Raw genomic sequence first — 25,995 nt, forward strand, 5'->3', positions numbered from 1 at the left:
AAATTGTATAAGGTTTTATTTAGTTCTTCTCTTTACAATTATCAAAGAAATGTAGGATGATTTTGGCAAAATTAGCGTGAATTTTTATTAGACAAGCAAACATACTAAAATGCTTAGAACCCCGCTGAAATTTTATTACAAAATAGATTCTCAAGGAGCCAAAAAGAAGCTGCAATCCGCAAATAAACAACCTGAAATCTTCGATCGAAAGATACAAAAAATTTGCCAGAGTTATGGTCAGATATATCTACTCCACGGAAACTTTCAAACTTCCTCCTGTACTAGAAAACAAAATCAATGAGTTGGCTTGGCAGAGAACGGTCGATCATAATCATTTATGGCCACGTCGTAAACACGTACTCGTGTCCTGAAAACGTTGAAGAGGGTCCGCGCGAATAAATCGACAATTTCTCCAGGCAGATTAGGTCTCGGAACCGTTACTTCATCCTTATTGTTGGAAAGGGTCGCGAAGACGAGCTAAAAGGTTGCAACGAGAGCGCCATTGGCCCAGGACGTGTGCCATCCTACCGATAATACTTTCACCTAGCGCGTAAACCCTCCTGGTTCGGGAGAAAGTGGCGGAAACTACCAGCAACCCTGGTGAAGCTCGAATATATATCTATTCCTGGGGAGCCGTTAGCTAGAGTATGACTCCCAGGGGATAGCAACTCTCAGACTCATCCTGGCAAGTAACGACCGCGTACCCTCTCTTATTCCGCTCGATCTGGGCCGCTTCCTTCATCCTCGTTACCTTAGTCGACCTTCTTCCCGATCTTTAACATCTCACCTTGCACCATTTAGCCCACCTTTCGTCGAACATGTTTGTCTTCCTCCTCTTTCTCGTTACCGAACCAGGATTCGACCAACTGCACGCGTTTATCAGGATTTATCGCACTGGATTACCTTCGCGTTTCAGACAGTTAAGTAAGATTGACTGAACTGCCTGGAACGTTTTTCATCTTGGATAGGAATTGTAGTCTGGCTTGGTTTTGGTGAGGAAGGATGCTTGTTTGATGAGCAATCTTGGGGAGATTTGGAAATAATTGGAGAGGGATTTGTGGGTAGGTGGAGCTTCAATTTTACTGGCTTGTGGACTCTTTGGGGTTAGTTTCAGGGTACTACGATTTTGTAATGATCATTATAGAAGCGTGGTAAATTTTAAGGACGCTATTTTTGCAAGATGTTACGTCGAATATATTTATTTTAATATGTATCTATTATACACTAAGGTAACGAGAAATAAAGTAAAATTGGGAAAACATAATCTCTGCGTTAAAATTATATTTTAGTTATATTTTAAATATTCGACTGAGATTTTCTCCTCGTAACGATTAACGAAACGTAAACATTTGTGTAGCAAAGCCGGACGTGGAATATCACGTTGAACTTTTCGATGTGGGAGGAACGTAAGCGGATAGAACATCGTTGGAGCGGCAAAAAGTCGGAGCAAAATGATACGGGACAGGGCAGGACGCAACAAGAACGCAATACTAATTTGTTCAACATCGCGAACAATGTTGGTTAATATGTATGATGTACGAGTGTCGTGTTACGTGTGGTCAATGTCGCGTATCATCTTTATCCGGCATAACGAACACGACTTTCTTGTCCTCCGACTCCGAAACAATGGTCTTGAGGTTGTAAAGGGTGGACTCGACTTGTTAACGAACTTCTCTCTCTCTCTTTCTCTCTCTTGTCCTGGTTCCTCTATATATGCGTCTGATTACGAAACCAGATACAAAAACGGAATGAAATTACACATCTCCTGAAAAACTCCAGCATCAGTTAGTACACGTAAATTTGGATAACGATGACACTTGAAAGGTTCAAACTAATGACTTTCAAGGTCTTCTCTTTTAAATATGTTGAGATTGACTGATAGAAGAACGAGTGGATGAAATTGTAATAGAAAAATATATTGAAATAAATAATGATATAAGTATACTGTATAAGTTTATGCTGATCCAGATCCTAACTCTCATAGTGTTACAATACAACAGAATCGATAGAGAGCACGTTCATATATTTATAGCAAAAGGACATTACCAAAAAAGTTAACCTTATAGCTCTAGCTAAAAGCCACAAGGAACATAAATAGAAATTTATTTATTAGTTTCTTTGTACCTAGACCTTATAACCGAAAACATAATTTATATTCAAAGGCACAATAATATGGATCTCTCCTTATTTAGAATATTTTTGTTTCACTAAATTCTATTTTCTGCGTAACAGCGGTCTCCAAGTCACGGATATACATAAATAAAGATGTAGAATTTTTCTTGAAGTAATTGCTTCAACAAAATAAAAAGTGTATTGTCTATGATATACAGTGAATTTTTATTTAGTCTCAGATATCTATAATTAGAATTTTGTGCGTTATGAAATCTCCTCAACCTTTTTAAATTACTAGTTTACAGTACGTTGTTATAGTCAAAATACGAATTTATTAATTCTCATCTTTACGCTAGAACAGAATTATATCGAAAAGATTTTCAACTGATGGAACCTGTATTTAATACAGTAATTTTTACTAAACAGAGTAGATACAATAATTTTTTTTAAGCGGAAATAACATTGATATTTTAACAAGTCTATTGTTACTACTTAGTGACACAAATGAACATATTAATATTAAATAAATGACTTATATCAATAAACTAATATCAAATATATCCAACGATATGAAATCGAAGCAGAATAAACTCGGACTAATAATTACATATCGGACTATCAAGACAGATCAAATTGGAATTCATTTATAAAATCGTGACTAATGGTTTGTCGACTGTGAGGTAAGTACAAACGTCAGACAGACGCGGTGAAGAAACGCGAGGATTCTTTGAAGTTTATAAAAAAAGGATGGAGATTGAAGAAAAGCGAAAGAGGGAGGAAGTCAGTAAACATTAATCGAATCCTTTAATCAAATTCGCTTTCATCTTTCGATAGGCGGTCTAAAATAGAGAGAGGTTGCTTATCGATTCAAACGGCTACCCTTAAAACGGCACTGGAGTCAATTCGCAGACTCCTGGACTTGAAGAAAGAAGAGCGTGGAATGAAAGGATGAAAGGTAGAGTAATGGGGGAGGATCCGGCAGGTGGAATGGAAAAGTTTGCAAATTTCGTGTATGAAACGCCTCTTTATACAATCACGAAAGAAATTTTCAATAGGAAACAACTTTTCTAGCAATATTAAATAATTTCTTCGTAACTTATATTTTAAATAGAACAAGATCAAACTAACATAATTATGTAATCCACAAACATTTAATGCCAGAAATTTCTATCGAACAAAAATAGGAAAATAATATTCTAAAACTGCAAATAGAATTAATTTTGCTCTAAAACCACTGGAACACTCCAGTGCTATTTTCAACATACTGTAAGCCCATTGATTAAGCAATGGGTCAACAAACTAATTGAAGCCACATCCACAATAACCTCGTGCAAAATAAGCTCAATAACAGAGGCGGGCAGCATCAATCAGAGACGATGTGCGTATGTCGATCGGCAATCATCAAAGTAGCTACTCTTGAAACGGTCCCCGTTACCAACGCAATAAGTTAACGCGTATGGGTATCCATCGATGCAATTACTATTAACGTGTCCTGTGTACGTATGTATATCGATGTAACGACATCGTAACTTTGATCGTCCCTCTAGGCTTTCACCGTCCAATTCGCCAGTTCAACATGGCATAGCCTTCGCGTATGCCGTCATTTTGTACCTTAAGCCGCGTTCTCACTATAACAACAACAACGAATTTGCTAGAACTGACTCGTAACTTTCATAGAGAGAATATTTCTTTCGTCGCAGGACGAGGTGTTCTGTCGTTAATGCGACGTTGTGCAATAGATATAACGGATTTTAAAATATTTTCTATAACACATATAATGAATTCGTAGAAAGGTTCTATAAGTTTTCGCCATTTAATTTGCTACTACGACGTCGTGTGTTACAGCCTACGCCATATTGCAGCGTTATGGCAATTGGTGGTGCGAGCTATGGGTTCTCGCAAAACGTATCGCGATATTAAACGCAACGAAGGGAACGCGAGGAATATGGTAATGTTAGGGGAGCAACGAAACTACGACAGAACTGGACATGGGGTAAAATTCAGCGGAACAAAGGAAACGTCCAGCGTTATTCCGTTCAATTTCACCGCCCGGAAGTTATCCGCGCGCGTCGACAATAACGCTTTCGCCTCCTATTCTCCGCGTTTTCGAATTTCTCCGTGTGGTAAAAGCCCGTGATATCAGCCGAGATTTCACGGAACCGACAAAATTCGAGGCTCGCGGACGCCCTCTTTGACATTCAAATCGGACACACCAAGCATTAAATTGCCACGCTCGCGGGTACCTGCGATGATTTTCTCCAGAAGAATCGTTTAAGGAAATTTTGAGAAAAGTTTTCATTGTGAAAAATGGATCGCTAGGTAGGTAGTTTAGAAAATTACAAACAATATCTTCATACAGACGCAGTTATAGGCATCCTCTTCGAAAACGCTGTAACGGTCCTGGAAAACGAATATTCAAGTTAATATTTCATGTTTCTGATTTATTACAATCCAATACTATACTATTACAATCTAATTTAATATTGTACTTACATAAATGTATTTACAAGATAGATAGTGATAATATCGAGATGAAAATGAATTGGAATATTGCAGGCTAAATAGCTTATGTAAATTCATTTTTTATATAAATTTATATAAAAAATAAATATACATTTATTATGTAAATTCAATATATAGATGTTATATAGATGTTACTGTTTGTTATCAAGTATTATCAAATTTCTAAAACAAGCTTTTTCGATCCTTTGGACAAATGAAATATAGCAGTTTGATGGAATATAATATACCGTGTTGATACAGAATCTCGTATCGTTTTACGTAACATTTATAGCCCTAAAAAACTGACAAACAAAAAAAAACTGGTTTAAAGTTTGCCAACAATTTTGTACGATATTGTCAAGGACATAAAATTTAAATTCTTGGTGTACAGCATGGCGATTAAATACTTGTGGCTCTGAACAGGCATGCTACAACATACCGAACCTAACGCAATAGTTAACGTGTTAATATCGAGCTACGCATCGTTCGAGCATTCCTAAAATTCTCTGTGAAAGATACAACCGCGTTACAAACGAGCTCTGTCTCTTTCTGCATCCGCAGTTTCCATCGCTTTCCGATTGAACGGGTGGATCGTATCGAGAAAAATTCAGCTACCCGCGAATGACTTCATTCGTTTCGTATACGCGACGCGTGATCCTTTACCGCTCGAATTTCAATACCTTTTTCTCCGAGAACATCATCGAGCAACCGGCTTACGATTCGTGCGATACATCAGCAGCGTTGCCCCACTTTTGAAATATGATTCGTTTAGATCGATTCAATTAAAACAATTTCCCTCTTTTCCACGTTTCTTCACAACATGTTGCAGAATTATAACTCAATGAAGCCGGAGTTCGTATGAAGTAAAACGACCAATTTTAGGCCGATAAGAGCGTATATGCAGATTTCGGGAACCTAGCAATTTGCTTTCGTATTTACTTTAATTGAGTGTTTACCGCGGAATTAGCCAGTAGGTTATTTGAAGACTGTCGCAGATGTTTATGCAAATCTCAATTTTTATGTAAATCATTGAAACGATAGAACAGAAATAAAAAGTGTTTTTATCCTCTAGCTATTCTAAATGTATAGTACCTTATTGGGCAAGCAAAGCAATTTAGGCCGACGCAGCTTTTGGCCCATTCGATGAAACGAGCAAGTCCATGAGGAAGGGTTGGGAAATTAGTGTAGGAGGAGGAGGACGTAACTCAGACTGTGCCTAGGCTATCTACATGGTAGATCTGGCATCTAACACTAAGAGCAACGCCCACTCACACTTCTGCTCGTGTCTGCGGTGAGGCTGTTGCGGCTCCTCTCGAACGGATCCACATAAAAGCCGGTGGTTCGTTGTTGGGGGGAACATTGAACAGGTACATCCTCTTTCAGGAATATTTAGACACCTATGAAACTTAAACTATATTATTAAGAATTTCCTCGTATCGAAAAGGAAGGGATTTGGGAAAAGTTCAACAAATTTTCTATCACACTCAAGTAATTTTTTAATGCGTCAATTATTTTCAAAAGATTTACTTCATTATTCTGAACAAAGAAAATGATAACAACTACGGTTTTAAGATTTTTCTAACGTTGATAAGCTTTGAGAATCTGCAATAATGAAACAAAATAGTCGTTGGAAAAGTATATGGAAATGACGTATATGGAAATTACTTCGATTAAATACGCGATATTTTCAAGAAACTAAGTGCTACTGTTTAAAATGATATTTAGTATGCATCGACCCTAATATACATAGCAGGTGTCCTAGTACTTCTGAACGAGAGTGTAGGTCACACACACCCGCCACACTATACACACATGAACGCGCGACGAGGGTGGATCGCGCACAATTACCCATTGTCTGATACAGAAATTTATGTGTGGATAGCCTGGGCCCACGTAACTAACGGATGGTCAGCTCCGGCGGAGATCCACTAAATCCAAAGGCTTGCAGCAGCATGCGCCTTAGACCGTGCAGATAAGCGACGGATAGGATATAGGAGGGACGTGCTTTGTGATCCGGAACCCGCAACAGTCAGAGAGGGAGAGAGTGGTTAGCTGGCCCATGCGTACACTTGACAGAAGCCTCTGCACTCTCTGACTTGTTTTGTATGTAAAAGAGTAAAGGAGCCGCACCGTAACCGCGTAAATAAAGAGGAGGAGTCGATGGACCTGCATTCTTCTTTCACGAATTTCGACATCGTATTGAAGATGCGTGTTCTTTTCTCCCTTTTTAGGGTTCATGGTCGTGTTATCTGTATTGTGGTATTTAAAAAAAAATGTCTACTCAAACTCTTCCATTTGCTTCTAATGAAAAGAACATACAATTTCTAAAGAGGAGAGCCAGTCGTTGCATTGTGGTAGCGGTGAATGTGCTAACTAAAAGGTTGGTTCGTGGAGCAGGCATGCAAATGAAGCTTAAGAAACATTCGAAAAGTTATTTTGTTCTAATAACGAACATCGTGAGGTACAATGTTCGAACATATTTGAGTAAGAGTTTCTCTAACAGTATAGGCTCATTCAACGAATTTTGACATTTGTTTATTAAGAGTTTTATCCTTTGACAGAATATATGCATTAAAATGTCAGTGGATGTTGCACAGCATGTAATCTCATCGAAAATTCGAGACGCTCTGTTCGAATCCGCGGAAAAGTAATTCCGATGTTGAGCGGCGCTCATTTAATTAAGGAGAAGACCGATCGTAATGAATTTCACATCTTGATGCGATCAAGGAATTTCTGGTCTCGTTGAGCAGCACCACGGTGGAAATTGCGGCGCTTCTATCGTCAAATTTCTGAAGTCGAGGAAACTTCATGCTCGCGTTCACCTGCACGTTTATGCACGCGCGTACCCGATATACAGCAAGAAAGAGAAGGAGAGAGAGAGAGAGAGAGCTGATTTTACGTGTCCCGGTTTAACATGGAAGGGATCGTTATCCCGCGAATGCAGTGGAGACTTAGCGACGAATTAGCCTGTGTATCTACCACTAAAACGTCGTTCGACGATCCACCCACCTTTATTCCCGCCTCGTTAACCGCTTCGATGCTTTTCTTAGCGAATTTCTGGCTTCATAATTTTCCATTGAACGCGAAAATCGCCTGAATGCGTTCTTGTCAGGGTATGTATAAAATAGCATGGTGATAATCTAATGGATGATAGTAAAGATGTAATTCGTAGAAACGCATCGACGAGAAAGAAAAATGGTCCTTTGATGAAAGCTTCGCGGATTTACTATAAAAACTATTGACACGTATTCTTATATCACTGAAGTGATTTTTTATCACGTTCTCTGTTTCATTTTTGTAGTATCAAATTATAATGTACTTGAAAGAGAAGATATAGTAGATTGAAATTTAATTATAATAAATTATGTTTATATCTTTTTAAAGTTTCTTGAAGTTTTTAGGTAAAAGTTATTTTAATTTACAATAATAACAAAAAGTCCTTTCAATTGTTCACGCTTTATCACTGGTATAATATCATTTATTGGAATTCCATTTGGTTCCGCATCCATCGAGGAAAGATATATCAAGTTTGTCACAAAAATTCGTCTACTCAGCGTAACTATCCGTTCCACTCGCGTTTCAATCATTGGCAAACCAAAACGAACACGTGACCCAAATTTCTCTCGTCTCCAATTTAATCCCGTCACACGTCGTTTTTCCTGTCGCGATTGCCGTGCAATGGACTTTGAAAAACATCGTTCTCGCAAATTTCGCCTCCATTACCATGGAAAATACCAACAGCGACTAGAACCATTCATTATATTACAGACGCTACATTTAAATAAGTAAGAAGTTGGAATAAATTACACATAATTAACGGATTTATTGCGATATTATTTTTGTAACATGTTTCTTAATATAATTAAAATAATTTTTGCACGTTTCAATGATAATTCAAGTATTGGCGCGCCAAATTCAAACCTCTGAAGCCAAATATTATTAGGTTGTCCGAAAAGTTTCTTTCATTCTACAAGGAAATAATAGACGCACAATGTTTTTTGTTTTATGTTAGTTTACTGAAGTATACACGAACCTAATAATAGAAATATAACGAAATGGATCATACCTAATTCAATAAAATAATATAAAACAGAAATTGTTGTTCATTTATTATTACCTTATGAAACGAAAGAAACTTTTCGGACAACCTAATACAATGTTGCGACTTCCTTTTCTTTTCTTTTTTTGTGCCGAATTTAAATTCAAAAGGAGAAGGAGAAACTCGTACAGTAACGGTTGGTAATTTTTCTAAAGCGAATGGACACTGCGGCTGCGTTTCATTTGTACGTGGCAAAGAGGAAAAACTGTTATGATCGTAGTGTAACGCTGTCCAAACAAGCATTGCCAGCAGGTGCACTGAACGCGGGTATAGGAACATAGAGAGGCGGCCGTGCGGCGTCCCTTATTTACTCATGTGCCAGGCTAAGCACTTAGTATTGTGATATTGCCGGGGTAAATAAAAAGTATCAGGCAGCAGGGGCGGTGAACAGTTCAAAGGACCAAGTTTAAACACGTATGGTCAGGGTTACCGCAAAACGCATCGTGACATTCTCAGAGAGAAACAGGGAATACTAATACGTCAAATTCTTCTGTCTATTTCTCTTCTTTCTTATCCTTTTAGCGTGTTTCCTTATTTTACATTGTTATGGAATTCGACTATCATGATTATATTGGTAAAGTTTAAAATGAAGCTAAAATTATACATATTATATAGAAATTACAAGATATTTAACACAAGTATATATTTTGTAGATATATTACGATAATCTTTAGACAGTTGATTATCCATTGTATTAATAAATCTGGACATTCATGATGATCATTCATCCTGTAGACTAATTTTTCTTCTTATAATTAATATACACACTTTTTCATTGCTTTCAAATTTGGTCAATGATAATCATAATCGTGACTCAGTCTCCTTACAGTACTAATGAAATTTCAAAATGTTTTATGTAACATGTACATATTAAATGGATACCACACCATGACAAATGTTCATGTACGTCATTTTGTTTCAAGTCTCCATATAAGTGGTGGATTTTTCGGGCCTCGTTCGGTGCCACCATCAATCCACCAGAAAACGTGTGTGTATGTGTATGTGTGTGTGTGTGTGAATGGTCGAATGAATTATTCATGCCATGTCCCAATTCCATTTCGTACGCATGTTAATAAATACCCTTACAACAGGCAAATATGCAAGACGCGGACCAAGTCGAATCATACTTTGTTTCTGACTCACCGCACATTTTTAACACATTCCCGTGGCCCGTGCATCGCCCATAGCCACAAAACAGACGTCATCCGATGTTTCTTTGAACGATATGTATCATCTTTATACTTTACTTCTATCAGATCGTTGGAAATGAAACGATCGAATTTTTAATTCACTTCACTTCTAAAATTAGTGTATATACTTTCTTACTTCATTTCTAATAGATTGTTGCAAGTGAGATGGCCAAATTTTTAATTTGTATTTCTTCTAAGATTATTGCGTTATAAAGTACTTCACTCGTATTAAGCGGTTTCAAATAAAATGATCGAATCCCAAATAAAATTTGCGTTGAAACGTTTACAGCTTTCTCTCAATGGAATCACTGAGGCAATTGTATTGACGCCCACGCGTTAAGTGGTTAACACTCCGATTCCACGAACGCAAGTACGAAACAATTGCGATTTGCGAATTATCACAATTAAAATCTCTTTCGTTTAAAACTATTTTCCCCTAAGATTAACAACGTCGACCGACAATTTCTAGCATAACAGAACACGTTCTATGCATATCAGCAGCGAGTCACAGCGATGCGGTGTTAGTAAATTTATACGTCAATACTATATAATTTCTGGGTCCATATTTCAAACTGGGTTAATAATGCAGCCGAATTATCACTCACCACTGTTTGATTAATTACGCAGCGACAGAGGATAGATCAGAAAATCAGCTCTCTGTTTCGAAATTGAAAGGCCGAGATAAAAATATCTGGACCGACGTGTGATTTAATAATTCGTCCGATAAAATCAGCCGTGTCTACTACAGCTGCATAAATCACGTACAATCGGAATTTTCAATTATGCATCTTCATATATGGACTATTCTAATTGTATAGAATAGTTAAAGAATTATGTGTAGATAGTGGTAGAATGATCGATAGGAAGGATCAGAGAGCTACTGAGAACCCTCGACATCCGGTCTAGTCGAAGCCTCAAATGTATTTACGTGACTTATCTGTATTACGATTCGGACACGTGTGAATCATCGCCAAGATTATTCAGATTTATCGAATGAAGCGTTGACGTAGGAATTTACATAAATTTCGACATACTTAGCTACGTACACTATTGCTCATGACTATACAATAGTCATATGTATTCGATGGTCGATGGATAGATTGCTTGAACAACCCAAATTCAAAGCACGTACTATTTCTAAGGAACAATGTGAAAACACACATTGCTGTGACACGGATAGACATAGTTATTAATCTAGTCGATTAATTTATTCATCCATCTTCATGGATTCAAGCTAAAAGTATTGCACATTTCAGAAGTGACAAGCTTTACAGGAAAAATGAGAAATTGTTTGGAAGCTTATGAAAGATCATTCTCGCTGGCAAATTGAAGAAGAATGTGTACATAAAGAGGTCAATTATTGTTTCTAAATACGCGTACGCGTAGCTTGAAAAAATATTTCTTACTTCTTAAAAAGCATACTATTGTTTTTCATGTGTATATCATAGTTTGAAGAGCTATCCTGTATCAGAATTAAGAATGTGCTAATTCTAGAACGTTTTGGTCCAAGCTAATCAACATTAGTTTCATTGACACGATAAACACTATTAGTACATTATATGTACATAACCATTATCAATATCAGCAATATTATCAACATCATTACCAGTACCAAATTTGGTAATGTGTGCTTCTCGATATAATGGCTATTATTAAAAACCCTATGTCACCCTATTGTCATTAATAAAAAGTTCTACAGATCAACCGTTTGACTAAGACAGATATTAAAAAGAATTAGAGAACTATGTAATCAATAAAATGAAGTTTATTATTGGATACTAATAGGCATCGGCAGCAACAGGAAACCTGAAATTTGTGTACATTATCGGTGGAATAAGTTTCCTAATTACGTCTACCGCTCGACCAAATTGTAATTGTAGTTTCAAAATTTATTGACCACATCCAATTCGATAAAGTATACAGTTTAGAAGAGTCGCTTCATTATGGAAAAGTCCATTTCATTCTACAAAATTTCACTTTCTATTAAAATAACACAGTTCTTCTTGATCAAGATTGGGACGTTATAGTGCGATCGGAACATACGTATCCAGTAATATTTTACTCGTGATAAAAGTATTTACAATTTTTATGAGATGTTAGCTATCTATCGGAAATAAATATGCGCTTTGAGTGATTGCCATGCATATAAAAACGTTTTTCAATCATAACTTTAAAAATATAACAAATATATAAAGATTCACATTTTTCAAAAGATTTTGATTGAATTATATCAGATATCGAATCCTTATACATGGTAGTCTACATTACAGAGATATGTGGCGTGACGTTGGTGTTAATATTAATCGAGCGGTGCTCGATAGATCGCATCAATTATGAGAAACGCGGCGAAAGTAACGCCGTGAATGCGCGTAAATTCGTTTCGATTCTTGCATCATACGTACAACGGTGCGTGTGATAAATAACGTAGCGGGTAATTAACGGAGGATGGAACAAACGTTTATCTATCTGCGCAGACGCCTTTATCACGCTGCCGCCGCATAACGCGCTCACGCACGCCACCGCGTTGCGTACCACCGCATAAAAGCAACATTATGCGTCCCACAAATTGCGTTACCGATAACGTACGACTTTATGTTTCCCGCGACCTTTCCGCTAGCTCAAACTCCAGCTACATTTTACCTTATACGCATTCTAGTCTCTCCAGTTCGTTTCAAAACGAAAAATCCTTCGATCCCTCGTTTTGCTTAACGCCAATGCATTTTTTTGAGTTATATACGATGTAATCGTGTCTTTCGTGCATTTCCTAATTAGATTGCGGACATTTACATAATTTTGTAGTTTGATAAAGACAGCCAAAGAATTTCACTCTACATATATGGTTTTATTTTATACTACTACAAATCTTACAATATTTATCATAATCTTAATCTTATCATATTTCTTATGATCTCTTAATCTTAAATCTTATCATATTTAAAATATCTATAGAAATATGATTAATTGTATGCATTCTGTAGATATCTGCACTCTTAAATTTCCGAAAAATGTACGCGAACATCAGCAATCTAGTCGTCGCCATTAACAAAATCTCAAAATACACCTAACTTTACTCAAGGCGCGTTCGTTCCTTTAAAAAATCAATTATTCATTCTATACATGTTCTAATACATATTTTACATCATAAAATCACTTAAAAATCCAAAATCGATTTGAATGGATCACTGAAGCGTGACCTCCGACTAAATACACGCGAAGCGGAAATGGCTCAGCAAGCGCGGGTGGTTCAAACCGTGTGAGTTTGAAGAGGGCGTGCTTGTTTTTTAATCCGAGTCTCGGGATCGACCACATAGCGGAGAAGCTTATGAAAGCCGTGGCCAGGTTAAAACAAGCGAGTGGAGAGCGCTGTGCGTCTCTCTCTCGCGTATCCACGGGCCATCGATCACGCGTACACGAACACGGGGAGCACGACGATCGAGCAGAAATTTACGACGTAACGCGAAAATCGTTTCGCAGTTTGTCAGCCAGCCGAGCCTTCCGGCAGTTCATGGGTTCACGTGCTCCGTCGGCATAAAATATGAACTTGCCGTATGTAAAGAGTCATCGCGAGAGAGAACCAAATGTTCACAGCGTTTCGTCGCTCTTTACATGTATACACTAGCCTTCAAAAGCATTCTCACGTTTTCTCTTCTTTTTCTGTTGATAATGCGCCACTTTAATTAATATCGTAAAAGATACAAACTCGTGAAATTGCAGTAACTTTCTCTTTTGTCTGCATCGTAGTTATGTATGACAGAATATGATTCTTATTGAAGCATAAGATAAATTTGAAATTATATAAAGTTACAATTCGTAATACGTTATATAATGTGTAAATCCTTATTTTTATCTCCAATTATTCTTATTAAAAAAAAATATATGTATTAGGTTGTCTGGAAAATGGCTTTCTTCTATAGACACATCTTTTACAACGATGCATCTTTATACAAACCTATACCTAATTTGTTGAATGTTGTGATCTTTAGTTTGATAGAACAAAATGGATCATACGTAATTCGATAAAATAATATAAAACGAAAAATGTTGTGCATCCATTATTTCCTTATAAAACGAAACGGAAGACCTAATATATATATATGTATATAGCAATGAGTACACATCAAATCTGTAGCAACGCTGATACTCCCTTCGGTTCTTGACTTTGGTGAAGTTATGCACAAAACGTTTGCACGCAGGGTTAATTAGCGTACGTAGATAACGAGCCGCTGAAAGATCGATCACCCGACTGTGGAACTACCGAGTACGCAGTTCATGTAACTTTTTCTTCGAGTAACTTTTGTCAGCGACCACTTACCGATTTGAATAAAGCTGCGAGTAAATATGCATAAAGTTACGTAACATGCTCGCCATAGGAAGTTCGCTTCAGTACACGTTCATGTGTAATAGGTCAGATCGTGTATTAGCATACTTTTACGATAAATAGAAACATCGATCTTCCTCAACCACCGCTTCAATCCATACTGTCTGCACACCGCTGAAATTTTTATCCGACTCGCGTCCAACATCGATATCTCGTTATTATTACTTCTTCGACTATACTTTCAAAGTTACGAGAATTCCTCCTAAAAATATCATAAAAGAGATACGAAAGAATTAGTTTTATATCAATTGCTAGATTTTTATGTAAATTTGTATTTTTATAAGCGCAATTACAAAAGTAGGACTTAATTAAAGATTTGCTTTATCTTAAAAAGTAAAACGAGCGTTCTACTTTTTTTTTATGTATATCTTTGCATATTACCGTAACGCACACGAAGATCTGTATTATAATTTTCACCGAACAAATAACAAATTTATCGTAGGAATATTTATACTATAAAATACTATAAAACTTAATACGACAGTAAGTCAATTTCCTACGTACAATATTTTCTAATATCTGTAATATTTTCATAAAAGGTTTCGTATATGCCAACATGCAGAATTCATAGTTGAAGAATGTCCGTTCCAGTAGCTACGAGAAGGTATTTTCTAGAAGTAACAGGGGAGAAAAGAAATCGAATACATCCGTTCATCGAGAACAGTAGATAGTTAGAAACGTACTTGCCTGACCGTTGACTTTAGATCGATATTCGAAGCACGCCTTACATAGCCGACGCTCATCCAGATGAGTGCCATACGATGCCATCGCAAGAAACCTATAATTTACTCTAAACACCCGTCAGCGGACGGACATCAAACGTTATTCCATATATGGCAACCTGTCGAAGATACGGATGACGTTTGTGTTTTTCTTGAATCATAGTGAATTCTTTTCCCAAGCGACATCGTCCCTCTTTCGACTATTTTAATTTGTTAAACGAGTCATTCTTTAACGTTGGGTAGGATTTAATACAACGTAACTAACAACAAGTAAGATTCTAGAAACTTATAAAAGTGCCCGTAACACTTGAAATATTCTATGAATGTCATCGAAAACTTTTCTAGATAAATGTGTGGACGTGAAATCGCGTGGCGTCTAAGAACGTGACTCACCAGTTACCATTTTGGATTTAGCATGTTCTCACGTATTTATGACGAATTAAACGATCTTTCGTGGAAGAATAGTAAATGTGATTGTTATGCGCCGAGCGAGATTTTGAAATCATATGTAAGTAGGTACTTACGTAGGTATGCGCTTGGAGATCAGGGATTTGTTATCTTTCACAGAACCGCTTTGTAATGTTTGAAACGTTGAGTGAAAACAAGACTGATTTGAAATAATACTATGTGAAATGTTGCATCGTCTAATAGATGGCAATTAAATTGCCCTAATAATTTGTAAATAGACTGGCAGATATTTATGCAAATTTACATTCCTGCGAGTACAATTAAAGAAATAAAAGCTAAGAATTATAACAAATATTCTACTTTCAATATTTTATATATCTTTGCATATTACGTGCATTCTGTGCGTGTTTGCGATTTTAAATTCCCCATAAATGCATAAATTCCGCAGTGTACTCGTAATATCCGCTATAGCCGTTGCTAGAAGGAGGCAAAAAAAGGACAAAGCATCGTAAAATTCGAAATTACGCTGTTCGTCTTTAATGTGACTTCGGTGGCGCCGAATTTTGCGCGATACTCGAGACGATCTCGCGAGAACGTGACGATGAAGTAGATAAACAAACTAGGTCGAAGCAATTGTGTGAATCACAGGGAATAGACACCCCGATGAAACGTCCTCTTGTAAAATCGAATCGTAAAAAGGCTGCGGAGGTACATGAATTAACGAGATTCCCGGCGCAGATGCGTTGTCTGTGATTTTTATGCCCGACGAATGCCAGATGTGATCGTAAAACAGTTCTCGGATATTTCAGAGAGTCACGGCTGGGACTTTGAATTTCCTGCTCAAGTGTCTGTCGAATGAGATAGAAATTACTAGCTTAGAAATTCTGATGATTATACTTGTTTTAAGCGAACTTCTTTTTTATTTATACTCCTACGTACAACATAAATATCCTTTTCTATCTTTATGTCCATACGTAATGGGAGAAAAGATCGCAATAATGATGAAACATTATCAATATACGCTGCATCTGTCTCGATTAGGGTATGAAAAAATGTCGAACTTAAGACTTATGGCGAATCGACACAAACCTCTACAGCTTATTTTCAGTTGTTTATACATTTGTGGGAAATTTAAAGCTACAAAAACGTCTATAATGATCTATAGGAAATTTTTATCTGCGAAAATGCACAAAATACGCACGATTTATAAAAAAATATAAAATATATGAGAAATGCGAAACAAATTTCTGTTTGAATTCCATCCCTTCGGTGATATTCGCCAAAGCTAAATTTGCATAAACAATCGCAGTTTAATCAGGAAATTCTCGCTCCCACCAATAATTTTCCTCTATCCATCCTCTTCCTTATCGTCCATCCTTTTTCTAACCAGCTCGATCGGCCCTTTTGAACGTTCCGGAACCGGTTCCAGAAATCCAAAGCTCGAGACGCGATGTCTCAAAGCAACGTGCATGAATGCAGTTAGGCGCCCTTCGAAGACGCGTAAGTCGCTAGGGATAATTGGCTGGTGGCCTGCGGCAAGTGCCATCGATTTGCACCACCTGCTCTCCCGCATTGCTGCGACCTACCATACATCCGAGTATTTATTCTCGATCTTGTTAAATGGTTCACGAGGCTGGTTTCCGGGAGAAAAATTGAAAACGACCAGCGATGGCGAACGAATAAGAGAGAAGAGACCGATAGAATGAAACGAACTGGTACAGAGAAACACCAGACATCGTGTTTTCTTTCGATCCGGTGATTTCTGAAGTTTGCTCCGCGGATTATTTGTTTAAGGTCTGCGACGCGTGAAAATTCAGTGGATATGATTTTATTTTGAGAATGAATATTGGGATTTGTTAAGGATTAGGAACGTTGTGAGATTTAATAACAGCAATAAAGAGAGCAGTGGCAAAATAATTAATTTCTGTATTTAAAATTTGAGATGTTAAACTTCGGTTTAACACTTCATCTATGTCATTTCGTTTAGAGATATTAAAATGATCCATATAAATATAATCGTTATAATTGATAGCGTGGAAACAATACACTGTTGCGAAAACCATAAACTTGAAAATTTCAAGAAAGTTAAAAATATGTCGAATTTTGGATTATTTGCGTAATACGAATAAAGAGTAACAATTTTCCATGTCGTCAGATTAATAACTTTCTTAATTTCTCATTGGAGAACTTGTAACATAGTTGGACATTTTTTACAATGTTCCTGAATGTTTCACAAGTTAAACAATTTACCCATGAGGTGTCACTATCGCGTTTTACAAGCTTGACCTCTCGCCGAGCTATTTGACTTTAAAACATAGTCATCTGACTAACCTGATACTGCCCTTTGAAATAGCTCCGCGTCAAGTATTCGTTGTATTTTTTCTTTCTCGCTAGGGGCTGCTACCGTGAAGACCGATTCTCACGGTTCCCTGGCTCTTATCTTCCCAAGCTTTTGTTTATTATCGAAGCGCGCGTAATCAGCTAATAGTTTTCATCAATATGCGAAAGAATAACGTTGTTAAAAGGATTTGTTCGTTCAAAAGCAAAATTTAACATTTTACGCATTGTATGCATATTGAATACATTAAGACTTTTACATTCTGAGTCATCTAAAAAAACCGTCAATTGTTATAATACGATTTCTTTTTAACGAAATTTCAGGAATTTTGTTGTTAAAAGTTCTACATATTACGTTCGTTGACGTTTTATTGGAAATATCGTGATGCGGCCGTAATTGAAAGTCTATTTTCTACGCGAACGAACCAAATATTTTGTAAAAAAAATTTGTTCTTCCGAAATATAACCTGACTTAAATATAACGAAACCTAGATTTCCTATATAACTTATTAATACGATCGTTTGCCTCGCGTTAATAAAATATATCGATTATCGAAGCTGTTGCGCAACTTTGTCGGTTAAAAATATTTCAATATATTTCTACATGCGCGCGATTTTTCAATGTTACGAAAGTACGACAGTTTCGGGCCAACGAATGAATTGCAGCCGGCGAAAAAATTTTTCTCCAATAACAGAAACTTTCCCCTTTCCCTGATGTACGACCTAACTTCGCATTTTCACCGTGTACGCATATCTATATGCATTAAGCTTATTTATCTCTTCTATTTTTTCTCTTTTTTTCAATGTATTATACACCGTGGTAGAAAAAAATTCATATTGCAAGTTCGAAGAATAAGAAAAATCTGCCTGTTAGCTTTTTCAGTCATAAAATACAAGTATCTCGAAGTTGTACAAAGTTAACTTCGGGGTACGCGGATTTCGTTTAAATTCTATGTAAGTCAAGAAGTTCGCGTGTATTCATAAAGTTCTAGCGTAAATGTCGTTCTAAGAATACTCTTAATGTGTGACTTTATATGTAATAGTTGTGGCCTGTAATAGTCACGTGCACGCGTTTTATTGCCATCATGCAACCTAGCATCGTGACATCGTGTTAAAGCCATCCGACACGCGTTTATAGATTGTTTATTAAACCGTTTCTGGCTCGGAGATTCATTATCATTATATTAGAATAATGTCATCGATACTTACAATTCTTTATCAAATTTGAAAAAAAAAATATTCTCACATTCAAGTGTATAGTCTACGCACGTATATGATGAACGACGATTGCTAAACAGCTGTGCAATAAATATGCATAACCGACTGTCTCTCTCGATTGCTATAAATCAATAATAGAGAGTATTAATCATTTAAATTCGACAATTGTATTCCCTTTTGGGTCCAAGAGCGTCTAATCATCGCGATCACAAGGGAGAATAGGTTCACAATTCGGTGAAGATCGAAGCACGGGCACGCGCAACCGTTTCATTCGGTGAAATGCTATCATCGGAGCTAAGTCGATTAAGCCAAAGGCGATTCAAATGTTCTCTAGTCATGCCCGAGTGTTTCCGCGAGTATTCTAAAATGCCTTTATCCAATTTCCCGATGAAGGAAAACGTCTATTGTTCTATCCACGACGCGATCTTTTGAGATAGAATCTGAGATAACGCGTGCACGAGAGTGGACGTAGAACTCGTTTACCTCGTAACCCCGTCAAGTCGCAGCTATTCGCACGAGACACGGGAAAATCGATAGCCAACGCTTCGTGCTGTGTCGCTTCGTTGTACGCTACACTGTTTCATGGGTCTACACCCTCGCTGCCAGACAAATACGGCATTAGATAATCAGGTGATACCGATATATCGTTATCGACTGCCACTATTATTTCATAGTGTCGTGAGAAACGGTGTACAGGCACGTACAATGTGCGTCATTCGCCACGGTCGGCCATTCCCATTTTACCAAGTGATATCAGGCGTCGCGTCGCCACCACTTGCTAATAATCCCTATACTAATTCCGGTACAAATAATTCCCGCTGGAATTGCAGAAGTTTATGGTAACGTCGAAGATAAGCGACAAGTATCGAGTCGATGCGTCATTGAAGTTTTCAGAAATTTTCGGAATATGTTATTGCCGATCATTATGCACTTATAGGTTTATAGCGGCACACGAGCTAGAGGACAATTCAAATCGTTTTGTTATTTTGCCTCGGAGTATCAGTATCGTGAGGAAACACGTAATGTAATAATAAATAAACTCCGGGCAAAACAATGTCGCCGCTACATGCAACCGTCAAACGTAGACGAATTCGAATTTTCCGGCTCTCCCCCGATCAGTATCAATAAACAGACGTCAGCGTAAGGAAGTCAGTATCCACGAGTATCTATGAGTATCTGTGGTGGCACTCGACCACGGAACTTTCCAACGGCTTCGCAACACAAAGCGCTATACACCTTCAAAGCGTAAGGTCGACACGCCTAATGTACCATCGATATCCCTACGGTTCTTTCGCCGAATATTCGAAAGAATGCATACGCGGCAACCGTTGCGGACATCTAATAAACGCGTGCGTACTGGGGATATCGAGGGGTAGCAAAGAAAACAATCCGTTTGGTTTCGAACCAAAGATTCATTCTGCCCCGAGCTGCGAAGTGCGAATGGTTAGCGTCATAGCGAAGCAAACGCTATTAGAGATACGTGATTATAACTCTTGATAGTTAATCGTTAATCGTTAATTGTTGTTGATAGTTAATCGCTAATTGTTGTTAATCGTTAATCGTTAATTGTTGACCGTAAATCCTTGACTGTTGACTGTGAATGGTTTAATAAACTTTTCTGTTAAACATCAAGACTATTTCTTGGGGGCACCTTCAGCAACATACCACCTCATACCTATCGAGTGTCTATCAATTATAAACAAGTTATCAGCGAACAATTATACACTGTTTTAGCGAACTTGTTAGTACGAGCGTCTCAGCGAATATTGTCTGTATATTAATTTATTTAATTATTTTAAATACATTTGACGGTTTACAACAGCGAGTTATTTCGTTATTCTAACTACCAATCCTCTACAATCCTCTACAGGCATCAGGAATGTCGTATCTCTGATGTTTGAATTTGGCGCGCCAATACCAGCTATTTAATTTCATAGCGTCGTTGATCATTAATCGCATTAAAGAAAGAACGTGTTACGTATCGCGTATGTAAGAATATTTCAAGACGAATAGAATAAGTGAATAAGGTTCGCATTAGTTAGTCTGGTGAGTTGGCCAACCGGGAATTTGAGTAACCGGGAATTTAACGGTGCTAAATAGGTTCCAAGTTACAGGAATTTAACTTGGTCAGTCTGAACGAAGATTGTAACATAATGTAAATCATCTTCAGAAGCGGTGGTGATCGGAATTGACTTGTCCAGGAGCGTCGCACGGCGCTGCAATCGATAACAATCATTTCCGCGTTACGTTAACGAAATACTATTGTCCGTGACGCGTTAATGGAATTATAGATTCTCGCGTACGCGGCGCGTTGTTGCGGTATCATGGGAACGATGATGGAATTATGTGGGTTAACACAATCCACGTTCGAGGTTAGGAAGAAATTTACAAGCCTTCACGCACGTGCGCGCATAAGCGCTGGATATATGATCGCAGGAGTCTCTATGGTGGCCACAATATTCCCCCATGGTAATTCGATAATGTATTATGGATACGTGAAATTCGACGAGAATCTCCACTGGTCGCGTAACAGGAAAATACAAAGTGTTTGGCCGGCGAGTATCCACATGGAAGAGATCGTTTCACGCCTCTTCTATGCTCACCTTCCCACGCTCTGTTCCTTTGTTCACTTTGATTCTCTTCGCCCGATTCGAATTAAACGAATTCATTCTCGTACCGACCAGCCAATACATTTCTGGTTGTCGTTCGATTCAACTTGCAAAAGTTTGCTCGCTCAAACGGACCGAGACTTCTTCGATTTTGGGAAACGAGCTGAAACTATGTTTAGCTATATGGTGGTTAAGGAATGAAACGTGGTTGGGATATGTACATTATAGCAAAAGTTTGATAGGATGGGAGGAATTTATATAGTTTAGCTACTTGGTAGTTTCATTGCTGTTAACGCATTTGGTGCACTACGATAATTAGTTAATAATAAGTAATGATACCGGTAAACGTTGTAACAAAGAACCTAGAAAGACAGAAAGAAAATGGGTAGTTTGTTATAAGAAATATTATTATTTGTACAACTTGTTAGCTGTAAAATTAATAACTTTGTTAAAATAATTAGCGAGATTGAATAATAACCGTGAAAATAAAAGAGTCATTAACGTAAAACTGCATCCTTACGAACATAATACTACGTTATCTTCTAGTTCATAAAAGTTAAAAGCTTGCTCTTCCACCCTTGAATACGCCAAAGTTGATAGACATCAAAATAATATTATCCTATTATCCCATCCTATCTTATGAGATAAGATTGAAATACAGACTAAACGACATTAGCGATAGCTGGAACAAACTGTATTACAGGATTTCTTTATATAATCTGTATAAAAGCGAGTAGATGGTCCAAAAATCACGTTCCATTTACAATCTTTTCTCAGACAATTTACATTATTTGCTTCTGCTTTTTTAAAGTCAGTATTGTGAAAGCTAGTTCTCTTTACTTAAGTTCTACGGTTCCATAAAAGATAAAGAAATTGAAATATTTATATCTTTTAGAAATTTGCAACTTCCATATATATTTTCAAATTAGTTTTGAACTTTGCCAATATAATTACGAAGTCGGGTCTCATAACAGCGTTGATGAAACTTCGAAATGTTTCGTATCGCACGTAATGTGTTCCTGTAACGTGTCTACAAGTGTTCAAATACTTTCGCGAGCTTTCATAAGATACATAAGAGGAAGGAAAAAGAAATACAAAAAAAGGAAGAGAATAGCCGCGAACCATTGATTCGATCAACGGCGAGTTAACTCGGTTGACGGAGCAATAGATTGCATCCATTAACGTTGTGCGCGTCTAAACCTCGTTACAAAGGATGCCATTTCATGATTGTACCTCCTTTTAATAATGCCGCGTTGAAGTAGTGGTGAGGAGAGTCTCTTTCACGAGAAAGGTTGGCGGTAAAAAATTATTTGAAAACTCGCCGAGAGGTCGGGGGAATCGCAAACTCGATGCATTACACGCAGACCATAATTAAATGTCGTGCAACTCATCACTGATGGACACACCTAATTTCATTCGCTGCCATAACTTCATTAATAATTTACATCCCTTTCAGCTTGCTTCGCTATCCTTTCCACGCCGTGGTAATTGTAGTTCAAAAGATTTTTCAGCATCGTCCGATAACGAAACTCGGCCAGCCGTGACTTCTTAATCTGAAAGAAAAGAAAAATTCAATCACCTTGACAGATTCTTCTTCTTCTTCTCAGCACCGACAGATCTGTCGTTTTCTCTTGTACGTATCTTTAGTGACAGAATTATGGACTCGCGTAAATTCGAATATAAATTCTGCATAGCGACACGTGAAATTTTTGAAATACTTTAATAAATTTTCAAGGATATACGAATTAGAACGTCCAATAGTACTGAAAACATAATTAAGTTTCTTCATTGACGACGCAGTAACGTTCAATGAAGCCGCTGACACTTGGCTGTGGTAACGGGAGATATGTCACATTAAACATTAGAAGAGAACATCACACCGGCGGTGTCCACTTACCAAAGACATAGAAACGCTACATTAAGGCCCGGAGGGTTTCCCCGAAAAGGTGGCAAAACAATTCTAACGTCATACACACTTGGACAAACACGGAGGAACATGGGACTTCCGGCTCCTCTCAGCCAAGGGGAGACGGCCAAACGGAAAAATATTCTTTCTGAAGATTCTTCCATCATATGACGTCACCGTCTTCTCTTGCCTGAAGCTACAGTAGCTCACGAAAGTATTATCATAGAAAGTATAACATTTTGAAATGTCAGTACCACTCTAATGAAATACGACTGTGATAATTATATTCATAAAGTTCGAATCAAAACTAAAAATATACAGGGTGGTTGGTAACTGGCGGTACAAATGGAAAAGGGGTGACTACGCGAAAAAAGAAGTCGAAAATATAGAATAAAAATTTTTTTTTAATTTTTTTTTTTAATTTTTCCACCGAGACAACGATCTACAATGAGATCCGTTATAACGAGACGTGATAAAGTGCAGGCGTACCGAGCGAAAATTCAAAGTCGATTTTCTCGAAAACAAAGCCTCAAACGAAAAATTTTTACTCTATATTTTCGACTTCTTTTTTCGCGCAAAATCACCCCCTTTCCGCCTGTACCACCAGTTACCAACCATCCCGTATATATTTGGAAAACCAATAATCGAATCATCATTAAAAGTTATTTAAGTCTTCAACAATTATTTTACACTACAAAGAATATTCCTTTTTAAAATTATTTTAATGAGATTAGGGAACCAGAATAATTATCATTAAATTATTATAACCCTAGTCTTAGCCGCTAAAAGGTTTCCACAAGTGTTCGAATACTTTTGCAAGCAATTGTACGTTCGTAGACGAACTCTCCGCGAGATTTCTCGAACGTTTTTGTCGCGAAAACTTGGTTAGAGAGCTTGGTTAAATCTCGAAAGAGAGAAGACTAATTGATCCCATGGGTGGCCACGAGTTGTCATCGTATCTCAAAACGGAACAGATGTTGTTAGGTGACGAGGGAACAGGAAAACCAGTTTTTGGGTCGTCGTAAAGGAAAAGAGAAAAGAAAGTGAGGAAAGTGACGGCGATGTCTTGTCATGGGCAAGCGTTTGGGATAAATCGCGCGAAAACTATGATCGATGCCTTTAACCTTTGACTCTGCTCCTCCACGAGCCACTGCATCAACCAACCGTGTTATCGAGATATCGATATCCACGCTTTTCTTTCGCTATCTTTAGCTTTCCTCCATCGATCCAACTTTGCCTGGGGGAACTTAGTGATGGGATCAAGTTCAATATGTACACCGCCGTTCTTATGTAGACTACGGATGTTTGTGCAATTTGACATTTTTACAATCATAACTAAAGTAAGGGAACCTAACTAGAATATTGTTGTTAATCGCTTAATGATACAAAGGAATTAAAAGATCGCATTGGCCAAAATTTAAGTAGCACTAAAGTAAACAAAAATTAAAATTGTTGTAGCAAAATCACCCCCTTTCCGCCTGTACCACCAGTTACCAACCATCCCGTATATATTTGGAAAACCAATAATCGAATCATCATTAAAAGTTATTTAAGTCTTCAACAATTATTTTACACTACAAAGAATATTCCTTTTTAAAATTATTTTAATGAGATTAGGGAACCAGAATAATTATCATTAAATTATTATAACCCTAGTCTTAGCCGCTAAAAGGTTTCCACAAGTGTTCGAATACTTTTGCAAGCAATTGTACGTTCGTAGACGAACTCTCCGCGAGATTTCTCGAACGTTTTTGTCGCGAAAACTTGGTTAGAGAGCTTGGTTAAATCTCGAAAGAGAGAAGACTAATTGATCCCATGGGTGGCCACGAGTTGTCATCGTATCTCAAAACGGAACAGATGTTGTTAGGTGACGAGGGAACAGGAAAACCAGTTTTTGGGTCGTCGTAAAGGAAAAGAGAAAAGAAAGTGAGGAAAGTGACGGCGATGTCTTGTCATGGGCAAGCGTTTGGGATAAATCGCGCGAAAACTATGATCGATGCCTTTAACCTTTGACTCTGCTCCTCCACGAGCCACTGCATCAACCAACCGTGTTATCGAGATATCGATATCCACGCTTTTCTTTCGCTATCTTTAGCTTTCCTCCATCGATCCAACTTTGCCTGGGGGAACTTAGTGATGGGATCAAGTTCAATATGTACACCGCCGTTCTTATGTAGACTACGGATGTTTGTGCAATTTGACATTTTTACAATCATAACTAAAGTAAGGGAACCTAACTAGAATATTGTTGTTAATCGCTTAATGATACAAAGGAATTAAAAGATCGCATTGGCCAAAATTTAAGTAGCACTAAAGTAAACAAAAATTAAAATTGTTGTAGGAATTGTACAAAACAATTTCAAAATATGTACTACACGTATATTGTCGTGGAAATGTAAAGGGAATCACATCAAATGAAATTCATCAATTACAAATAAACAGCTTTGTAAAGAATTTACGTTGTATAAAAATTGTTCGTATTCTTTCTCACAATATAAAATTTCGTAGATTTTA

General features: G+C 37.4%; 1 protein-coding gene across 6 annotated transcripts in view; it reads left to right on the forward strand.

Annotated features, from left to right (window-relative positions):
- LOC100746173 (teneurin-m) overlaps positions 1-25,995 on the forward strand; it is a 662,892-nt gene that overhangs the window by 297,799 nt on the left and 339,098 nt on the right. The window lies entirely within an intron of this gene.

This window comes from Bombus impatiens, unplaced genomic scaffold, assembly GCF_000188095.3.
Source record: "Bombus impatiens unplaced genomic scaffold, BIMP_2.2 scf_0142, whole genome shotgun sequence".
NCBI classification, from domain to species: domain Eukaryota; kingdom Metazoa; phylum Arthropoda; class Insecta; order Hymenoptera; family Apidae; genus Bombus; species Bombus impatiens.